Here is a 23,603-nt window from a genome sequence, read left to right on the forward strand (position 1 = left end):
GGTCATCACCGGGAGTGGTCCCGATTATTGTCACTTCGGGGTTGCCGGATCATAACACATAGTAGGTGACTATAGACTTGCAAGATAGGATCAAGAACTCTCATATATTGATGAAAACATAATAGGTTTAGATCTGAAATCATGGCACTCGGGCCCTAGTGACAAGCATTAAGCATAGCAAAGTCATAGCAACATCAATCACAGAACATAGTGGATACTAGGGATCAAACCCTAACAAAACTAACTCGATTACATGATAAATCTCATCCAACCCATCACCGTCCAACAAGCCTATGATGGAATTACTCACGCACGGCGGTGAGCATCATGAAATTGGTGATGGAGGATGGTTGATGATGACGACGACGACGGATTCCCTCTCTGGAGCCTCGAACGGACTCCAAATCATCCCTCCCGAGAGAGATTAGGGCTTGGCGGCGGCCCCATATCGTAAAACGTGATGAATCTTTCTCTCTGATTTTTTTCTCCCCGAACACGAATATATGGAGTTGGAGTTGAGGTCGGTGGAGCGTCAGGAGGCCCACGAGGTAGGGGGCGCGCCCCCACCCTCGTGGACAAGTGGAGGTCCCCCTGACGTGGATTCTTCTTCCAGTATTTTTTGTATATTCCAAAATAATTCTCCGTGGAGTTTCAGGTCATTCCGAGAACTTTTCTTTCTGCACATAAATAACACCACGACAATTCTTCTCAAAACATCGTTAGTCCGGTTTAGTTCCATTCAAATCATGCAAGTTAGAGTCCAAAACAAGGGCAAAAGTGTTTGGAAAAGTAGATACGACGGAGACGTATCAATCCTCCTCCCCCACGCCGGCGGCAAGTCGGTTGTGGTCCCCTCAGCTCCTTCTCGATCGGCAGTGCGAGGAGGTGCTTCATTTTTGTAGTAAGTAGATGTTAACTTTTATTTCCTAGTAATTTCTGCTACATCCCAATTTCTATCAAGTAGACTAATGCTGCATTTCTCTGATTATATTTTTTTGTTCATGTCAAATTTTCTCAGTGAATGATGCATTTTAATAACTTAGATTTGATGGTGTATTGGTACTATTATTATAGGCATTTTGGTACTCTAATTTGGAAGATCTGATGGTGTATTGCTACTGTTCTTGACTCTAGGTTACTCAAGCATATGCCTATAATATTTTCAAATTTTCCTTTAATATGTTAGTTAATGGTTGTGCCTAATTATTGTGAATCATCAACATTACAGTTCACACGAACATGCCATTAGTCATGAATATACTCTATTGCTGTTGTGCGATCAAGTTCACTTAGCTATTGCTTTAGTCTCAACACCTGAATATCTTGGTTCAGAAATAGCTTGACAAGCAAAACATGCTGGAAAGAAAGTGAATTATTCTACTAGGCAGAAAAATTGAATAATCTTGTGTTCTTTATACAGGTTAAACAAAGATATATGCAGCTGTCGTGTTCTTTATTTGATCAGTGTGCCTAATGTCTAACCTAGAAAAGATGATATCATTTCTGACTTTGCAATTCTCGTCTCAGGATCCAGTAATGGAGGGGAGTAGCGAGATGTCGCCTTTAGGAGAGCCAGTGGGTGATCACAGCTTGTGCATCAGCACTATCAGGTGAGAACATCGGTCTAAGAAAGTATGTTGATGTACCTAACATTCTGTTAATACCTTGTGTGATGTTTGTGAAAAAATTGTTTGTAGCTATGGAATCGGTCAACAGCGTTCAAAATCAAGATTTCAGTGCTGCTACCTCATTTCCAGAGATTAATTTCCCCATGCTTCTCATTGATGATTTCAATACTCCAAAAAAGAAACAATCATTTTCTCAAGACGTATCTATACTGCTCACAACCTACAATACTTGTTCACTGTGCATTGCATCTGGCTAATAGTAGTTGAATTTTAGTTTTCCTGAAAATATACTACTAGATGTGACAGAAAAATGAGATTTCATAAGTAAATAGCATGTAGTATTTTACATATCAATATGGTATCACGAATGGGACACCGGGGCGATGATATTAAACTTAAAATTTGTGTTGCAGGGTTCTTTGTATAAGCCACAATGTGATGAGGAATTGAAGCTAAAAGTAGGGATGATATTTGATGACATTGGCTCGGTGATGGAATTTTACAAAACATATGCACACAATGTCGGGTTTGGTGTACGTCTTGGGCGGCAAAAAGTCATGGATAATGTGCTTCAGTGGAAGCACTTCTTGTGTGCAAAAGAAGGCTTTCAGACCGAGAAAGGTATGGTTGCTATTGACCCTGCTAAGAAAAGGAGAAAGGTGAAAGTGACAAGATGTGGATGTGAAGCTTATATCTATGTCACTCGTGAAAGCGATGGAAAATATAGGATCGCCTCACTCACTGAATATCACAATCACCCTTTTGTGCCTCCTAGCCAACATCATTTGATTAGATCTAATCGTCAAGTTAGTGAGAGTGTGAAGACAACACTTTATGACTGCCAAAGAGCTAGCATCGGCACCGCTTTAGCATATAGGTTCCTTCATGTTGATGCGGGTGGTTGAGCATGTTGGGTGCACAAAGAAGGACCTACAGAATCACTATGGTGTACTGAAAAACAAAATTAAAAATTGTGATGCTCAAATGCTAGTGGACCAATTTGGTAGACTGAAGGTCTTGAATCCGGCTTTTTTCTATGAGTACGAAGTTGATGATGTTGGTACATTGGTCTGTTTGTTTTGGGCAGATGCATCTAGTAGGAAAAATTATGGTCATTTCAATGATGTGGTATCTTTTGATTCGACTTACAGCACTAACCAATATGAATACATCTTTGCACTCTTCACTTGAGTTAACCATCATATGCAAAGTGTATTTTTGGGGCGGGGTTTCTACTACATGAGACAACAGACTCGTATTCTTGGTTGTTCACGGCGTTTCTTAGAGCAATGGGTGGGATTGCACCTAGGCTGATAATAACTGATGAGTGTCTTAGGATGAAGAATGCTATTGGTAAAATTCTACCAAACACTGCACATTGATTGTGTATGTGGCACATTATGGAGAAGGTTCCTGGAAAGGCACGTCCTGAATTGAAGAATGATCTTGCATTCTATGATAGGCTGAAACATTGTGTGTGAAATTCTGAAACACCAGCTGAGTTTGAGGATAGATGGAAGTCTTTCATCACAAAGTTTAAGTTGGAGGACCATGAGTGGTTTGCTAAAAAGTACATGCTTCATGCGACATGGATACCAACTTATTTCATGAACATTCCACTAGCTGGTCTTCTTAGGACAACTTCGATTTCAGAGAGTGCAAACTCGTTTTTAAGCGCTTCATCTGTCGAAAGCTCACATTTGTTGAATTTTGGCTAAGGTTTTACACTGCTGTGAAATGTCAGAGGCAGAATGAGTTGATTGCTGATAACACAAGCCAATACACAACAACTGAATTGTTAACATCATGGGATATAGAGAGACAAGCTAGGGCCTTATTCACACATGAGATCTTTGAATTGTTCCAGGCTCAGGTGCTTGCTGCGAGAGATGAATGTGATGTTAAGGAGACGATAAATGGTGAGGGGATTAAAATCATCTCTGTTAGCGATCAATATAAGAAGATTAGAGAAGTTTGTTATGACACAACAACCATGATTGCTAAATGTTCTTGTAAGCTTTTTGAGTCAACAGGAATTATATGCCACCATATTATCCGAGTATTGAGGGGTGCCAAGATAAATGAATTACCGAGCTCATGTGTTCTTAAGTGGTGGCAGAAAAATTGCAAAAGGTATATTTCTTTCATTTAGATGTAGATTCATTAACACTTCTTTACATTGACCCACATGTTTTTCTAGGGACATTGTATTGGACGGGGAAGGAAACGTGCTTGAAGAGAATTTCATTGACCAAGTAGACATGGCCGTGAAAAGGAAGATAGCTGTTGTCAGGAACACGCTAGAAGATCTTATACATAATGCTAAAGGGTCCATGGAGGGAATTGAATTGCTCCACACTAGTTTGTGGAATGTTGAGTTGGGTTTAACCCAGGTCGTACCGGACATAGCATGTAGCACACAAGAAAACCAGGAGTCGTTTATTGGGAGCGCCATTCCAAAGCATGTTACCATCCTCACACCTACTGATGTCAATGGAAGGGGCACATGCTCTAGAATAAAGGGACACAGGGATGGTGTGAAGAGTGGATCTGGTGAGAAGAGCAGAAGGCTTGGAATCCATCAAAAAGTTGCGCGCAAATGCAGCATTTGTAAGGAACTGGTGTTCCATGATGCAAGAACATGCTCCAAGAAACAAACGGCACAACAGTAGAGGTTTGTTTTCCGTCTTGCTTCCAAGACTACCACTTATTTTGTCTTGCTATGACTGCTCAACGAGGCCGACTGAAATGATCTGGCTTACATAGATCATTTACCCAAGATATCTATACCTTCCATTTTGACCGACCTCTGTTATTGCTAAAGCAAGGATGTATGTATGTGATTTAGTATCAATCATTCTTCCATGACTTGAGCATATCTACCATCTTGTTCGTTTACATTTTTCTTGTGCTGTTGTAGTTTTATTTTTATTACAGGGTATAATATAATGCATGCCAAATTATGTGTTTATAGCTATCGAATTCGAATATAATCTGCATCTCCTGCTATCAAATTCGAATATAGTACCGTCTCTATTAGGCATCTCCTGCTATTTCGTATTTATTTCTAACTGACACATATTTATTTCGTGTTCTTAGCTAGGTAGATTGAACTGATAAATGTATAAGAGTCCATGGAGGTTGTCATCTCTCACAGTAGATGAAGCTCGATTACTAGGAAGCACTAAAACAGGAGGCAAAATGATAGATCTTTCTCTCATGTATTATCAAGATGCATGTTGGGCAGTGATAATTTCAGTCCTTAACATTTCGTCCTGCCGGCCATGTACTAAAAATGGTCTATGTATGCCTCTTGTGTTATGTTCCCATGTACTCAAATACTAATTTCTCTCCTTAAGTTGCTCATGCATTCAGATACTTCCCACTTTGACATGTATATGTACTTCTGCTTGATTTGGGATGGCTTAATGTGCTGAAATATTTGTGATACAAATTGATGCTTTTTAGTAACCAAGATGTTCAACTCTCTTGAAAAATTAGTGATGTCTCAAAGGCCAAAATATACACTTAAATATGTATCAATTTTTTGAAGTAAATATTTATAAATATTTTGTATCAAACTAATACGAGATGGGCGTCAACACTGTGCATAGCTAAAAAGGCTCATAATTCATGAAGACTCGAGGTCTATACTACAAATGTGCTACTTCATATCTAACTATTGACAAGGGGTTCTCTGTAAAACATACATTAAGTGGTTCAGATCCCTCCACCTAGATCTGTACCATTCATCTCCAATATAATGGTCCAGCATGCTTTTTCTATTTTTGCATAGGATGCTCATATTCTATTGTAGTCCCTGCCGTATACCTCGGTTTTTGTTTTGTTCACATGATTTGTGTCCTTTGTGTTTTTCTTTTTCTTTAAGAACCATGCTAGTATGAGATAGCCCTTCATTGATTTATAGAATGCTTCATGTGCTTCACTTATATCTTTTAAGTATGATCTTATAGAATTGCTCTTTGTGCTTCACTTAAATTTTTTGAGTATGGTTTTATAGAATGCATCGTGTGCTTCAATTATATATTTTGAGCTTGGATATTGGTTAGTCTATATTAATTGTAGAATGCTCCATAAAACTTCACTTATATCTTTCGGAGTATGAATAATGCTATCATCTAAAGCATGTTTGCAAGAGTGTCAACTTTAGTTAGTAATGATTCCACTATTCCGAATGAGAAGAATTTTGCTTATGTGGAGAGTAGTAAAATTTCTATGATTGTAGATCATGAAAAGAATGCTTTATGTGATGGTTATATTTTTGAACTCATTCATGATGCTACTGAAAGTTATTATGAGGGAGGAATACATGCTTGTAGGAGTTGCAATAATATCAAGTTTCCTCCCTATGTGCTTAAAGTTTTGAGTTTATACTTGTTTTGCCTTCCTATGCTAGTTGATTCTTGTTCCTATAAATTATGTGCTTGCAAAATACCTAGGCATAGGAAGTGGGTTATATGTAAATGTGCTAAGTCATATTTTTCATGATGCTCTCTTTATGTTTCAATTCTTATCTTTTATGTGAGCATCATTGAAATCATCATGCCTAGCTAAAAGGCATTAAAGAAAAGCGCTTGTTGGGAGACAACCCAATATTTACCCTTACTGTTTTTGTGTATTTACATGATTAAGATACTGTAGTAATCATGTTTTATAGCTTTTTTTCAATAAAGTGCCAAGTAAGACCTTTGGGAAGACTTGGGTGAAAGTTAATGTGATCTTGCTGTAAAAAACAGAAACTTTGCGCTCACGAGTTTAGCTGCCATTTTTTACAGAAGAGTGATTTCGTGTTGATTATTTATTTTTTCAGAAGAGTAATAGACAAATTCCTCACGTCCACCAATTTATTTCATAATTTTTTGAGTAGCAGAAGTATGGTTTCTATTCAGATCATTACAGACTGTTCTGTTTCTGATAGATTCTGTTTTCATTGCATAGTTTGCTTGTTTTCTAGTTTCTATGGCTTATATTTCTCAATATAAATTGTAGAAATGATATGCTACAGTAGGTATTGTGTGATAACACTTATGAACCTTGTCTTTGACAGTACCAAAGTGAATGGTTTACTCTTTATCATACTAACCTATCTCACGAAGTTCCGTTAAGTTTTGTGTGATTGTAGTTTTCAAGCTTCGGGTGAGATATCGATATGAGGAGAATAAGGAGTGGAAAGACCCTAAGCTTGGGGATGACCAAGGCACCCCAAGTTAATATTCAAGTAAGACTCAAGTGCCTAAGCTTGGGGCTGCCCCGGAAGGCATCCCCTCTTTCATCTTCAAAACTATCGGTATGCCTTACTCGGAGCTATATTTTTATTCGTCACATGATATGTGTTTTGCTTGGAGCGTATTTTCAACTTTACTTGCTGTTTGAATAAAATCATTGGATCTGAAATCTTGAATGAAAAAGAATCCTCTCATGGCTAGTTAATTATTTGACTACTCAGTGTTCGCCACTTATATCTTTTTGGAGTAGTTTGTCATTTACTCACGTGCTTCATGTATATCCTATGAGTAAATGGTTGAATGAGTTGAATATCATAAATCTGAATTTATATACATTTCATATGCTTATAACATGGGGAGTAATGACTTCACACATAATAAGTATAGTTAGTAAACTTATTGAAAGTTAGCAAACGCATAATTGGTCACTTGAACAATTCATGAAAGAATATTGAAGGAAGAGAGATTTCACATATAAATATACTATCTTGGACATCTTTTGCAATTGTGATCACTCATTAAAATATGACATGCTAAAAAGTTGATGTTGGACAAAGAAGACAACTTAATGGGTTATGTTTTCCTATATCTGAAACGTTATATTGTCTTGGATCATCCAACATGTTGAGCTTGCCTTTCCCCTCATGCTGGCCACATTCTTTGCACCAAGTAGAGATACTACTTGTGCTTCCAAATACACTTAAACCTAGTTTTGCCATGAGAGTCCACCACACCTACCTATGGATTGAGTAAGACCCTTCAAGTAAGTTGTCATGTTGCAGGCAATAAAAATTGCTCTCTAAATATGTATGGTCTATTAGTGTGACGAAAATAAGCTTTATACAAACTTGGGTTAGGGAAGAAATAAAAGTGACAGACTGCATAATAAAGGTCTTTATCACAAGAGGCAATATAAAGTGATGGTCTTTTGCATTAAGATTTTGTGCATCCAACCATAAAAGCGCATGATAACCTCTACTTCCCTCTACGAAGGGCCTATCTTTTACTTTTATCTTCTACCCTTATACAAGAGTCATGGTGATCATCACCTTTCCCTTTTTAAACCTTTTCCTTTGGCAAGAACTTTGTGTTGGAGCGATCCGGATATATATTTGGATCACGAATATATAGGACAACACTATTCTAATCCTGGGATTAGAATAACTATTTGGATCATGATCGCCCCTATAAGGGCCCGACGGGGTTCCTCCCAAACTCCCGAGAACGAAAAAAGCCCACCTACCCACCATCGACCCCAACCGATCCCCACGACCCACCCCATCGTCCCCATCTCCGATCTGGTGCCCCCAACCCGGGTAGAAAGCTCCACCGTCCCCAACCGCCACCGCCGCCGCACGGAACGCGCCGCCGCCCCAATCGGCGCCGCTACCATCCCTCGCCGCGGATTGCGCCGCCGCCACCATCCCATGCCCCGGATCGGGCCGCCTCCACCGTCCCTCGCCCCTCACTGCCTCCACCATCCCTTGCCCCTCCCGGATCAAGCCGCCTCCACCGTCCCTCACCATGGATCGTGCCGCCACGTCCATCCCTCGCCCCGGATCGGGCCGCCTCCATGAGCGCGAACTTGCTCCACCTGCCGCCGTGACCTTCCTCCAATGGCCACCACGACCTTCTTCCCACCACAGGAAAATGCCACCGGAGACGCGCGCCACGACCTCCAACACCTGCTACGGCTCACCCCCACCTTCCTTTGTGCTTCTTCCCCGACGTCGCAACCACCACCCTAGGGACCCGACTACTCCGCAACACCTCCACTCTTTGGACATGGGTCATCCCTGCGCGCTGCCCGGGCTCCTGCCGAGGAGATCCGCCGCCCGTTGCCTGCCGCCGCTGTCAGGGGCAGCGATTCCTTCCCGCCCACCTACCACCCCATGCTAACCTCCGACGTCCCCTTGCCTGCCCCAACCTCCCTAGGTCGCTGCTCCAGGCCCAACATCTGGCACCGCCGCCGCCCCTAACTCCGGCGCTGGCTCCCACACCCAACCTCTAGCGCCCAAACCTCCAGCGCAAAGGGTGCTCAGTCCAGCCCTGTAGCGTCTAGGAGGCCGATTCCATCGCGAGCAGCAGTCCACGGTGGTCAAACTCCTCTTTCCTATGTACTAATGACCAAATCATATAATCCCTCCCCCTGAAATCCCTCTGTAGCATAGACCAAAGTTCAAGAAAAAATGTTTATGGAGAAAAGTGCGATTTTTTATTACTATTTTGTATGTTCATTTGACAGAGGCTTCATATGTTTCATTATGTTTGTTTCCCCAAATAGGTCAAGTGCAAACGAAATAAGGTTCATGTACAGCTATGAGAGAAAAAGTTCATCTAAACGTTGAGTGTGCTCTTTTCGGTGTTTGCTCATATGATCAGTTTAAATGCAAAAGCCAAGATATTTTTGGTTGAAACCTCCGAAAACAATATTTACAATGTGAAATAAATAAATTTAATAGTAATTAAATTTTCCATTTGTAAAAGAAATAACACATTAGTTCGATGTCTACATAAAGAAATAAACTTTCCATATTTCTAGAAAGTAAAATCAAGAAGGTCGAATTAAAATAACAGTGCAGTTCAATGCTCATTAAAAAATGGATTTTTCTCGTTTTTAAAAAATAACCAAAAAATTTAAAAGTTAGATGTTCCTCGTTTCTAAAAAGATAAGAGAGAAGGCCAACTCAAAATAACAGAGCAGTCCAAAAAAAGTTTATAAAAAACGGATTAAAAAACTATTAAATTTGAAATAACCGAGAGGTCAAAAAATGTAGAAGTTTAAATCTGACAACCCTAGAAGTTCAATTTCAAATAACTGAGAAGGTAAAAAAAACTAGAAGTTCAAATTTAAAAATCCTTGAAAAATGTTTGCTTACGTAAAACCATATTTTTCTAAGAAGTTCAAAGTAAAAAAAAAGTTCGAAGGTAAAAACACTTAGATGTTTAATCGTTACTAAATAATAAAATGAAGAAGTTCAAATAAGAAAAGAAAAAACTAAAAAAAAGTTTTAAAAGAATTTTCTCATTTTTTAAACCGAAACATAGAGAAGTACAAATTGATAACTATCGGAAGTTCACGTATTACATGATGTGCATTTCGTATGAGAAAAAAAGAATAAAAAGGCAAAGTTTAAAATTTGTTGCTAGAAGTTCAAGTGCTCTTCCCTCGGAAGTTCAAAATTTCTTTTTATTAAAGAAAACTCAGATTTTCCTCCTTATTAAAAAATGAAACAAGAAGTTCAAAAATTAAAATAATAGGAAGTTCAACTTTTAATAATAGAGCGCTTCAAAATTTCGTAAAAAAATTAATAAATAAAACCAGGAAGTCCATATTAAAAATATGGAGAAGTTCGATGATTATAGAAAACTTAGATTTTCCTCGTTATTAAAGAATGGAAACAAGAAGTTCAAAAATAAAAAACATGAAGTTTAACTTTTAATAATATAATGCTTCAAAATTTCATAAAAAAGATTAAGAAATAAAACCAGGAAGGCCATATTAAAAAGATGTAGAAGTTCGATGATTATAGAAAACTCAGATTTTCCTCGTTATTAAAGAATGGAAACAAGAAGTCCAAAAATAAAATAACAAGAAGTTCAACTATTAAAAATAGAGCGCTTCAAAATTCATAAAAAAATTAAGAAAAATTAGATGAAAAATTCATTAAAAAACTCAAATATTTTCACGTAACCGAGAGAGGTTCAGGTTGATAACTGTCAAAAGTTCATGTACTACACGGTGTGCATGTTGTATTAAAAAAAGAATAAAAAAGCAAACACTAAAAGTTTTGTTGTTACAAGTTCAAGGCCTTCGTCAAAGAAAGTTAAAAAAATTACTGTGAGAGAGATTTGTACAAAAGTAATATCATTTGTGTAACACTCATGATGTATGAGAAAATTACAAACGAAAATATGTCACAGAAGTTCAACTGAAAATAGCAGGAAGTTCAATTACTAAAGTGGATGAATTTTAGATGAAAAACTTTTAAAATCGTCAGGAGTATGAAAAAACGATTAACACGGAAAAGTTGCATGTTTACATCAGCTTTCCAACGGTATGTCATTTGCTCAATTCCGGTGAGTGGATGGAGAACTACGAGCAGTGGTTGGAGAGCTACGAGCAAAAAAATCACGTGAAAAACAGAGTGAAGTTCAGGTACATTCGCCAAGAAGTTCAGGTTCTCCACGCGGTGCATTTTCGAAGAATCTGTTTCGCGATAAAGGCAGAACGAATGATCTCACCATTTTCGAAATTACTTGAAAACGGCTAGGAATCAGAGAAAACCATGAACATGAAAAAGTTTCACATTTTCCTTAGCTTTTCAGCGGTATATTATTTACCCCATTCCGATAAAGTTTGTAAAAATTATGGTGAAAATACGTTTATAGCATTAAATCGTAATGAATTAGGAGAAACAATATATATAGAAAAGTTCCATATTTGTTCAAGCTTTTCAACGCCATATCATTTGCTGCATTCGGACGCACGGTTAAAAAATTAGCTCGAAAATACGAACTCGGTAGGACTTGGACCATTTTCTAAATTACTCTTAAACCATTCAAAATTAGAAAAAAAACTTTCCAGATGAAAAAGTAGCGCATTTTCATAAGCTTTCCAACGCCATATCATATGCCTCCATTGGATTAGCCGTTTAGAAATGACATCGAAAAAACGAACTCAGTTGTTCGTTTTACGAAATTTTACATTTTTTCAAATTACTCTTTAACCATAGGGAATTAGAGAAAACTTTCAACATGTGGAAGGAGTGGTTTTGCAGTAGCTTTCCAACGCCATATTATATGCCTTATTCCGATAAATGATTTAGAAATGCGATCGAAAATACGATTCACATTTTTTGTGCGAAGAAAAAACGGTTTTCAAAACTGCTCTTAAACCGCTTATAGTTTTCCAAAACTTTAAGTTGGGTCATGATATTGGGGTCCATAGCTTTCCAACGGTATATCGCAAGCCCCATTTGGGCAATTTTGGCGGAAGTTCAACCTAGTTCACACGGAAGTTCAATGTACTACTAGCGGGGCAGGTCAGGTTGTGATCAGAATATTATGTATATATATCACTTGGATGTCGGTTTTCATAAATTATTATTGTTGACATTACCCTTGAGGTAAAAGGTTGGGAGGCGAAACTATAAGCCCCTATCTTTCTCTGTGTCCGATTAAAACTTTGAACCCATAAATATCAAAAGAGTGTTAGCAATTGTGAAAGACTAAATGATAGTTGAGTATGTGGAGTTTGCTAAATCAAAGCTCTTACATAGACCCTTCCCGAAAATAACATGAATTGCAATTGTTTGATGACTAAGAGCACGGTTTGTTAGTTTTCAAGAAAGTTTATGATCTATACTTTAACATGTGAATAGCTTGTTACTTGATCATGAGAAGTTTTATGAGTTGAGCTACTGTTAAGATATATAATGATGCTATAAAAAGTGACTGAAACTATCATTGATCAAACTTAAGCACTTGCTAGCATTCACACTTCATAAATTATTTCTTTTATCAGTTACCTACTTGAGGACGAGCAGGAATTAAGCTTGGGGATGCTGATATGTCTCCAACGTATCGATAATTTATGAAGTATTCATGCCATGTTTACTATTGTTTTATATGATTTTGGTATGATTTGATTAGAACTAACCCGGACTGACGCTGTTTTCATCAGAATTATCGTGCTGTTGTTTTTGTGCAGAAATAAAAGTTCTCGGAATGCGATGAAAATCAACGGAGAATTTTTCTCAAAAATATAGAAAATACTGGAACAAAAATCTACCAAAGGGGAGTCCCGTGGACCCCACGAGGGTGGGGGGCGCGCCCACCCCCTGGGTGCGCCCCTGTGCGTCGTGGACTTCCCGTGGGGCCTCCTGACTTGTTCTCGATGGCAACCTCTCCTATAAATGCCCAAACCTCCAGAAAATAACCTAGATCGGAAGTTCCGCCGCCGCAAGCCTCTGTAGCCATGAGAAATCAATGTAGGCCCTCTTAGGCACCCTGCCGGAGGGGGCCATCATCACCGGAGGGCATGGAGGAGGATCTCGGAGGGGCCATCATCTTCATGAAGGCCAAGGACGAGAGGGAGAACCTCTCCCCATCCAGGGGGAGGCCATGGAGGAGGAAGCACAAGGGGGAGAACCTCTCCTTCTCTCTCTCGGTGGCGCCGGAGTGCCATCGGGAGGGGAATCATCGCCGCGGTGATCGGCTTCATCAACATCACCATCCTTACCTCTTTTACGCGGTCCATTCTCCCGCCTCCTGCTGTAATCCCTACTTGAACATGGTGCTTTATGCCACATATTATGATCCAATGATGTGTTGCCATCCTACGATGTTTTGAGTAGATTTCCTTTGTCTATGGGTTGATTGATGATCTAGATTGGTACGAGTTGTATGTTTTATTTTGGTGCTGTCCTATAGTGCCCACCATGTCGCGCAAGCGTGAGGGATTCCCGCTATAGGGTGTTGCAATACATTCATGATTCGCTTATAGTGGGTTGCTTGAGTGATAGAAGCATAAACCCGAGTAAGGGGGTTGTTGCGTATGGGATAAAGAGGACTTGATGCTTTAATGCTATGGTTGGGTTTTACCTTAGTGATCTTTAGTAGTTGCGGATGCTTGCTAGAGTTCCAATCATAAGTGCATATGATCCAAGAAGAGAAAGTATGTTAGCTTATGCCTCTCCCTCATATTAAATTGCAATGATGACTACTGGTATTGTTAACAATTGCCTAGGACAATTCCGCACACCGATCCATCATTGCTCCACACTCGCTATTTATAATATTTAGTAATATATTATAACTTTATGATAACATCACCTACTTTTATGTTTTAGCTCTCCGATATCATGCAAAGTTATCTTCTTCATACCCACAACGTAGTTTTATTTCTCGTTTCTAGTTGGAAGCAAACGTTCGGTGTATGTAGAGTCATATCAGTGGCAGATAGGGCTTGAGATAATATTGATCTTACCTTTAGCTCCTTGTGGGTTCGACACTCCGTACTTATCACTTCCACCATTGGGAATTTCTATGATGATTTCCTGCACTTGGGAATTATCAGAACTTAGCTTGTATATTCCAACGATGGGCTTGCTGAAATTGCCCTAGGTCTTCATGAGCAAGCAAGTTGGATGCACACCCACTTAGTTTTCTTTTGAGATTTTATAAACTTATATCTCTAGTGCATCTGTTGCATGGCAATCCCTACTCACTCACATCGATATCTACTAATGGGCATCTCCATAGCCCGTTAATATGCCTAGTTGATGTGAGACTATCTCCTTCTTTTTTGTCTTCTCCACAACCACCATATTCTATTCCACCTATAGTGCTATGTCCATGGCTCACGCTCATGTATTGCATGAAAGTTGAAAAGGTTTGAGAACACCAAAGGTATGAAACAATTTCTTAGCTTGTCATCGGGGTTGTGCATGATTTGAATATTTTGTGTGATGAAGATGATGCATAGCCAGACTATATGATTTTGTAGGGATAAGCTTTCTTTGGCCACGTTATTTTGAGAAGACATGATTGCCTTGTTAGTATGCTTGAAGTATTATTGTCTTTATGACAATATTAAACTTTTGTTTTGAATCTTATGGATCTAAACATTCATGCCACAATAAAGAAAATTACATAGATAAAAATGTTAGGTAGCATTCCACATCAAAAATTCTGTTTTTTATCATTTACCTACTTGAGGACGAGCAGTAATTAACCTTGGGGATGCTTGATACGTTTCCAATGTATATATAATTTTTATTGTTCCATGCTATTATATTATCTATTTTGGACGTTTTATATGCATTAATATGCTATTTTATATTATTTTTGGGACTAACTTATTAACCTCGAACCCAGTGCCAATTTATGTTTTTTCCTTGATTTTGAGATTTGCAGAAAAGGAATACCAAAAAGAGTCCAAACGGAATAAAACATCCGCGATGATTTTTCTTGGACCAGAAGACATCCTGGAGACTTGGAGATCAAGTCTGAAGAGCCGCCAGGCGGCGGCAAGGGGGGAGGGTGCACCCTAGGGGGGCACCCCCTGCCTTGTCACCTCCTCGGGACTCCTCTGACCTAACCCTGGGCCCTATATATTCACATATATTTCCGAACCACCAGAAGCATCCACGAAAACACTTTTCCACCGTCGCAACCTTCTGTTCTCGCGAGATCCCATCTTGGGGCCTTTTCGAGCATCCTGCCGGAGGGGGGATTCAATCTCGGAGGGCTTCTGCATCAACTCTATTGCCCTTCCGATGAAGCGTGAGTAGTTTACCTCAGACCTACGGGTCCATAGCTAGTAGATAGATGGCTTCTTCTCTCCCTTTGATTCTCAATACCATGTTCTCCTTGATGTTCTTGGAGATCTATCCGATGTAATCTTCTTTTGCAGTGTGTTTGTCGAGATCCGATGGATTTATGATCATCTTATCTATGAATATTATTTGAATATTCTCTGAATTCTTTTATGCATGATTTGATATCTTTGTAATTCTCTTCGAACTATTGGTTTAGTTTGGCCAACTAGATTGATTTTTCTTGCGATGGGGGAAGTGCTTAGATTTGGGTTCAATCTTGCGGTGTCCTCACCCTGTGACAGTAGGGGTAGCGAGGCACGTATTGTATTGTTGCCATCGAGGATAAAAAGATGGGGTTTACATTATATTTCTTGAGTTTATTCCGCTACATCATGTTATCTTACTTAAAGCGTTACTCTGTTCTTCATGAACTTAATACTCTAGATGTAGGTAGGACTCGGTCGATGTGTGGAGTAATAGTAGTAGATGTAGGAAGGAGTCGGTCTATTTGACACGGACGTGATGCCTATATTTCATAATCATTGCCTTAGATATCGTCATAACTTTGCGCTTTTCTATCAATTGCTCGACAGTAATTTGTTCACCCACCGTATTATTTGCCTTCAAGAGAGAAGCCTCTAGTTAAACCTATTGCCCCCGGGTCTATTTTCCATCATATAAGTTTCCGATCTACTATTTTGCAATCTTTTACTTTTTGATCTATAAACCAAAAAACCCTAAAAAATATTTACTTTATCTTTTGTTTAATTTTATCTATCTCTTTCAGATCTCACTTTTGCAAGTGATCGTGAAGGGATTGACAACCCCTTTATCGTGTTGGGTGCAAGTGTTTTATTGTTTGTGCAGGTATTGGTGATTTGTTCGTTGTCTCCTACTGGATTGATACCTTGGTTCTCAAACTGAGGGAAAGTCTTGTCTCTACTTTTCTGCATCACCCTTTCCTCTTCAAGGGAAAAACCAACGCAAGCTCAAGAAGTAGCATGTCCGGAGGAACATGTTCTCAATTTCAAGGGCTCGATATAGGGTCATTGAGTGCTCAACCGCAATAGGGCGCACGTCCATTTGACACTGATGGTCGACTACTTTGCCCTAGATGCACTCTTCGATGACCATTTTCACCGGCGTTTCCGGATGCGCAAGACTATCCTTGATCGTTTGTACCATGGCGTTCGGTCCTATGATGACTACTTAATCCTAAAGAAGGACGACATGGGAACGATTGGGTTCTCTGGTTACCAGAAGTGCACGGCCGCACTCCGGATGCTTGCATATGGCACGGCCGTTGATTCATGGGATGAGTACCTACGGATGTCTGAGAGCACATGCGGAGATGGCATGATCAGGTTTGCAACTGTCCTGGTCTAGGTGTTCGGACCATAGTACTTGAGAGAACCAACTATGCAGACACCGAGAAGCTCTTGGCATTCTTAGAAGCAAGAGGGTGGCCAGGTTTGCTTGGATTTCTTGACTGCATGCATTGGAAATGGAATATCTGCCTGAAGGCTTTACAAGAGCAATAGCAGGGTCATGTTAACAAGCCCACCATCATTACAGAAGCAGTTGCATCACATGATCTTTGGATTTGGCACGCTTTCTTTGGCATGTGATATGTCTCCGTCGTATCTATAATTTTTGATTGTTCCTTACTATCGTGGTTTTATCACGGCAGATGTCCTAGTGAAAGGACTTAGTCGTGGAGCCATCGCGACGGGTTAGCTTAAAGGGGTTAAAGCGGACAAAGGACGCAGAGATTTTATACTGGTTCGGCCCCTTGCGGTGAAGGTAAAAGCCTAATCTAGTTGTGGTGGAATTGCTAGGGTTTCGATGACCAGGGAGCGAATCCGCTATGACTGGCTCTCGAGTTATTGTTTATTGTCCCTAAACCGCTGTCGGGTCGTCCCCTTATATACATGGGTTGACGCCCGTCGGTTTACAGAATCCCGAGGCCGGCTCATAAACGTGTCCGGCTCGGTCTCTATCCTTTCTATCTTACAACACAAGTTACATGCCATATGGCGGTTTATGTCTATAGGCCATAATCCTCCTTTGGGCCTTGAGCCTTCATAAAGCACCACTCCTTGTCTTCATGGGCTTCATATATAATTAACTCATTATGGGGATAACCCGGCTTCTCCCGGCCGGTTTATACCTAGTAGTAATATCCCCAACATTAGGCCCAAATTGATTTGAACTGGTTCATGTCAATCTTCAATACTTGAGAAAAATTCCTCCTTTAACACCTTCGCATAAATCTCGTAAACCGCCATTGTCGGCGTTCTAGGAACGGGGGTCCCCAGACTTGCCTACCTGCGGCCCACGGCTTGGCTGTGCTAGCGGGTCGTACGACCTATCTTCATCGACAAGGCGTACAAGACCCTCGCGAGGGCCAAGCCTCGTGAGGCGGACGGCACAAGACCTCCTCAGGAGCGGCCACACTCGGTGGGCTCGCGAGGAGCGGAGATATCAAGGCGGGGCAAACCACGCGAGGCTCTTGTGACATGAGCAATGACGATCGACACCAGGCAGGCACCAGGCGGGCGCCAGCGCGCGCGACGTCCTTGTTTCCTCTTTGGTGCTAAGGAAGCAAGTGCAAGCGCGGAGTACCGAGGCATCAAGCAAAGGTTTCCATATCGGTGCAACAAGACCAAGACCAGCAGGACGGCAAGACGGAGGTCACCATGGAGCCCAAGACGACGTCACCACCAGAGCCTTTTGCAGGCGAAGACTGCTTTTGTCGGGATAGCTTGTACTAGCTGTCCCCTTTCAAATTAGCCCGCCGTTGTTAGCTCCCTTCCCGCTCAATATTTGGGAAGAGGACCAAGGTCTATATAAAGAGAACTAGCCACCACAGTAGAGGCATCTGATATCGGATCTGACCTAGGGCCAATCCTTAGCTACACCCCGAGCACAAGAACACCTCAACCTCAGGAGGTTGTTCTTCCTCTGTACTGTGTACCAGACCTGATGTAAACCTTGCCGTGAGTTTGGTAGGAAGGTACCAAAGTAATCCCGGCAAGGAACACTGGACAGCGGTCAAGAATATCCTGAAGTACCTGAAAAGGACTAAGGAAATGTTTCTCATTTATGGAGGTGACGAAGAGCTCTTCGTAAAAGGTTACGTCGATGCTAGCTTCGACACAGATCTGGATGACTCTAAGTCACAAACCGGATACGTGTATATTTTGAATGGTGGGGCAGTAAGCTGGTGCAGTTGCAAGCAGAGCGTCGTGGCGGGATCTACATGTGAAGCGGAGTACATGGCAGCCTCGGAGGCAGCGCATGAAGCAATTTGGATGAAGGAGTTCATCACCAACCTAGGAGTCATACCCAATGCGTCGGGGCCGATCAAGCTCTTCTGTGACAACACTGAGCTATTGCTCTTGCCAAGGAGCCCAGGTTTCACAAGAAGACAAGGCACATCCAGCGTCGCTTCAACTCCATTCGTGAAAATGTTCAAGATGGAGACATAGATATTTGTAAAGTACATACGGACCTGAATGTAGCAGATCCGTTGACTAAACCTCTCCCTAGAGCAAAACATGATCAACACCAGAATTCCATGGGTGTTCGATTCATCACAATGTAACTAGATTATTGACTCTAGTGCAAGTGGGAGACTGTTGGAAATATGCCCTAGAGGCAATAATAAAAGGATTATTATTACATTTCCTTGTTCATGATAATTGTCTTTTATTCATGCTATAATTGTGTTATCCGGAAATCGTAATACATGTGTGAATACTTAGACACCAACATGTCCCTAGTAAGCCTCTAGTTGACTAGCTCGTTGATCAACAGATAGTCATGGTTTCCTGACTATGGACATTGGATGTCATTGATAACGAGATCACATCATTAGGAGAATGATGTGATGGACAAGACCCAATCCTAAACATAGCACAAGATCGTATAGTTCGTTTGCTAGAGTTTTCCAATGTCATGTATCTTTTCCTTAGACCATGAGATCGTGTAACTCTCGGATACCGTAGGAGTGCTTTGGGTGTACCAAACGTCACAACGTAACTGGGTGACTATAAAGGTATACTGCGGGTATCTCTGAAAGTGTCTGTTGGGTTGACACGGATCAAGACTGGGATTTGTCACTCCGTATGACGGAGAGGTATCACTGGCCCCACTTGGTAATGCATTATCATAATGAGCTCAAAGTGACCAAGTGTCTGGTCACGGGATCATGCATTACGGTACGAGTAAAGTGACTTGCCGGTATCGAGATTGAACGAGGTATTGGGATACCGACGATCGAATCTCGGGCAAGTAACATACCGATTGACGAAGGGAATTGTATACGGGGTTGCTTGAATCCTAGACATTGTGGTTCATCCGATGAGATCATCGAGGAGAATGTGGGAGCCAACATGGGTATCCAGATCCCGCTGTTGGTTATTGACCGGAGAGCAATCTCGGTCATGTCTACATGTCTCCCGAACCCGTACGGTCTACACACTTAAGGTTCGGTGACGCTAGGGTTGTAGGGATATGTATATGCAGTAACCCGAATGTTGTTCGGAGTCCCGGATGAGATCCCGGACGTCACGAGGAGTTCCGGAATGGTCCGGAGGTAAAGAATTATATATAGGAAGTGCTATTTTGGCCATCGGGACAAGTTTCGGGGTCACCGGTATTGTACCAGGACCACCAGAAGGGTCCCGGGGGTCCACCGGGTGGGGCCACCTATCCCGGAGGGCCCCATGGGCTGAAGTGGGAAGGGATCCAGCCTAAAGTGGCTGGGGCGCCACTTCCCCCTAGGGCCCATGCGCCTAAGGTGGGGGAAACCCTAAAGGGGGCGCCCCCTTGCTTGGGGGGCAAGCCCCCCCACCCCTTGGCCGCCGCCCCCCTAGGAGATTGCATCTCCTAGGGCCGGCGCCCCCCCTAGGCCCCCTATATATAGTGGGGGGAGGGAGGGTCTCTCACCCTACGCCTTTGGTGCCTCCCTCTCCCTCTCCAACACCTCCTCCTCCTCCATAGAGCTTGGCGAAGCCCTGCCGGAGTACTGCAGCTCCACCACCACCACGCCATCGTGCTGCTGCTAGAGCCATCTTCCTCAACCTCTCCTTCCCCCTTGCTGGATCAAGAAGGAGGAGACGTCACGCTGACCGTACGTGTGTTGAACGCGGAGGTGCCATCCGTTCGGCGCTAGGATCTCCGGTGATTTGGATCACGTCGAGTACGACTTCCTCATCCCCGTTCTTTGAATGCTTCCGCGCGTGATCTACAAAGGTATGTAGATGCAATACGATCACTCATTGCTAGATGAACTCCTAGATGGATCTTGGTGAAACCGTCAGAAAATTTTTGTTTTCTGCAACGTTCCCCAACAATCCACCACACACACTGGAGTAGGGTATTACACCACAACGGTGGCCCCAACCGGTATAAATCTCATGTCTTTCTGTGTTGCGAGTTCGTCGAGTTCGTCCACAAGTCTTAGCGAGCTAGGGCGTAGATCGGTAGGAGGGAAAGAACTTCGTGCGCACCCCAGAGTTCAAACCTTAAGGGTTTGCCAGAACCCCAGATCCGACATTTGGTGGCCCAGGTAGGGGTGTGCCAGAGCTTCTTCTCCGCCAATCGACTTGCCGACGCTCCGCGGCCATGATGTTCGACGACCCAAGGGCAGACTCCGACCGCTGGGCGGCCTGGCTGACCCGGGCGCTGCCGCCTGCCCATGAAGACTTCAGCCCCGCGCTCCAGGGGGGCCGAGCACTGCCCAGCGCAGCGGGACGCGGCCGGCGTGGTGGGATGCTTCCCTCCCACACCACACGACAAGCACGGGCCGCTGCGAGGGCCGCAAGCCATGCCACAGCAATGGCTCCGCACACACGGCGGGAGCAGGCGAACATGCAGGCGGCGCTCATGGTGGCGCAAGAGCTGCTGAGGTGCCGACTGATGGAGAGCGTCCGGGATGCACTCCTGGAACACGTAGCCGAGCTACTAGATGCGGCGGCATCAGGGGCACCGCCTTTCTGCTATCAACTTCCTCCTCAGGCCGCTACGAGATCTCGCGGCGGGCCTCGCCGCAACCACATGCCCTCGGGTGTGCCTGGGAACTTCGTTAACCCCAGCACGGTCGGCGGTGCCGAGGGCCCCGTCGCCCTCGTACCACCTGCGACGAACATGGGCGCAAGCATCATCCCCCATGGTCTTGGTGAGGTGTCACACCATCATCCTCAAGACGCCGCGCTGGGCCGGGCAACGTGGAGTGTGGGGCACTACGGCGAGGTGTTCGGGGTAACAGCCCCCGGAAGCCTATGTGCCCCGCATGATGGATTAGGGGTACGCACCGGAGGACGACCCTGGCTCGTTCCTTGGAGAAGATTGGGAAGAAGAGGCGCTAGTGGCGTGCTAACCATTCGTCCCGGACGCTATGTTTGAAGGCCGCAAGGGCTTCCGCGTCCGGACAGTTGACTATTTGGTTCTTTTTGACTAAGAACCTAGTCCAGAGCTGCCTGGCTGACTCACCGGGCTCCTGGACAATGCGACTCAAGGCATCGACATCTAGTGGCCGGACATATGTTCCTTGGAAGTTATCCCGAAAAGCATCTTCCAAATATTCCCAGTTGCCAATAGAATTTTCTGGCAAGCTGTTTAGCCAGTACTGAGCTGGCCCTTTGAGCTTGAGAGGTAGGTATTTGATGGCATGAAGGTCGACTCCACGAGCCATGTGAATATGGAGGAGATAATCCTCAATCCATACCACGGGATATGTTGTTCCATCATATGATTTTATGTTAATGGGTTTGAACCCGTCTGGAAATTCATGCTCCATTATTTTGTTAGCGAAGCAGAGAGGGTGTGCGGCTCCTCTGTGTTGGGCCACACTATGAAGCACCTCCGGTAGGCTCCATTTATGGTGTTCGGACCGGGTATGGACGGCGCTGTAGTGTTCGAATAGGTGACCAACATCGTCGGTCGGGGTGTATCTCCTTGACCTGTACATCGATCTTGTGCGTCCTGCTCTACCTTTCGGGTCTTGGTTGATGTCGCGAGTGTTCCCCCGAGCTGCTTTGTTTTTGCTTTGACGGTCGGATGGGTTGGTATGGTGCTCTGCTTGGGCTGCTACTTTGTCTGGACCAAACTGTGATCGGCCCGCCGCATTGTTTGATGGCGGTGTGGGCTCCATCCCCCTACCATCGTATTGAGGGAGCCACCTACTCTTGGGGTGGCTTTTTTCTGGGCTACTAAGGCCATATTCCTGGACGGTCAATACCTCTGTCCATCTATCATTGAGCAAACCTTGCCTTGCTTGAAGCTGCAGCTGCTTCTTTCTTAAGCTCCTTGCAGTGACTAAGCCAGCGTTTAAAGCGCTCCTGCTCGAGAGTTTCCTTGGGCACGACAAAATCCTCGTTACCGAGGATCTCCTCTTCCTTGGAGAGTGGGAGATAATTGCTGTCCTCTGAGTCCCCATATGCGGTCTATTCATCAGGGTTGTCTTGCCCACCTTCCTGTTCCTCCTGCTCGGATTCTACCTCAACAGGGTCTTCGTTGTCCGGAGTATCGTCTTCTCTGGTGCTGGCGGTGTCTTCTCTTGAGCGATGTGACCTAGAACGGCACCGTCTGCACCGGTGCTCGGGCTGTGTACCAGGAATTTTATCCTCGACCGGATCCTCCATGTCATTGTCAAGAGCATCATAAGGTGTGTCTGTCATACACACGTCATACCAGGAAGTGGTCATCCCGTGCCTAGCGGGCAGTAAGCTCTGGTCTTGCCCCTCATCATCGTCCATGCCGTCGATGTCTTCAGAGTGGGGGTCAGGCGCGTTGGTTGGGTCTTCAACAGTTGCTATGAAGTGGGTGGCGGGTGGGAAGCGAAATTCTCCACCATCCGCTGTAAGTTCGAACCGCATATAGTTCAGCGACGAGTCCTCTGCCAGGGATATGTTTTTTAGTGAGTTCAGTAGGTCACCCATGGGCGAGTGTTGGAAGACATTCACGGTGCTGAACTTGATGATCGATAACTGATCGAGTTCGGTATCCGCAGGTTCGGAACTCGACATCGGGGGCGAGTCCGGGGTTCCGTTGATGCAGACATCGTACGAAGTAGAATCTGCGTGCGGCTCCAACGCCGCAGAATCGGTAGCCCCTGTAATGGGGCTGAGCTTGCCATCCTCGGATGACCTGATTTGCTTCGGATCTAAGGCCAGAGTTGTTGCATGAGCTATCTCCTGGATGTGGCCCGATGACCGGTTTAAGCGGTGTCCATCGGGGTGATGGGGAACGAATGCCATGGTTTCGAATCCGTCGAAGATCAAGTCTCCACGGATGTCCGCAATGTAGTTCAAGCTTCCGAATCTGACCTGACGGCCAGGGGCGTAGCTGTCGATCTGCTGTAGATGGCCAACTGAGTTGGCCCGCAGTGCGAAGCCGCC

Source organism: Triticum dicoccoides, chromosome 3A (assembly GCF_002162155.2).
Source record: "Triticum dicoccoides isolate Atlit2015 ecotype Zavitan chromosome 3A, WEW_v2.0, whole genome shotgun sequence".
Classification (NCBI taxonomy): Eukaryota; Viridiplantae; Streptophyta; class Magnoliopsida; order Poales; family Poaceae; genus Triticum; species Triticum dicoccoides.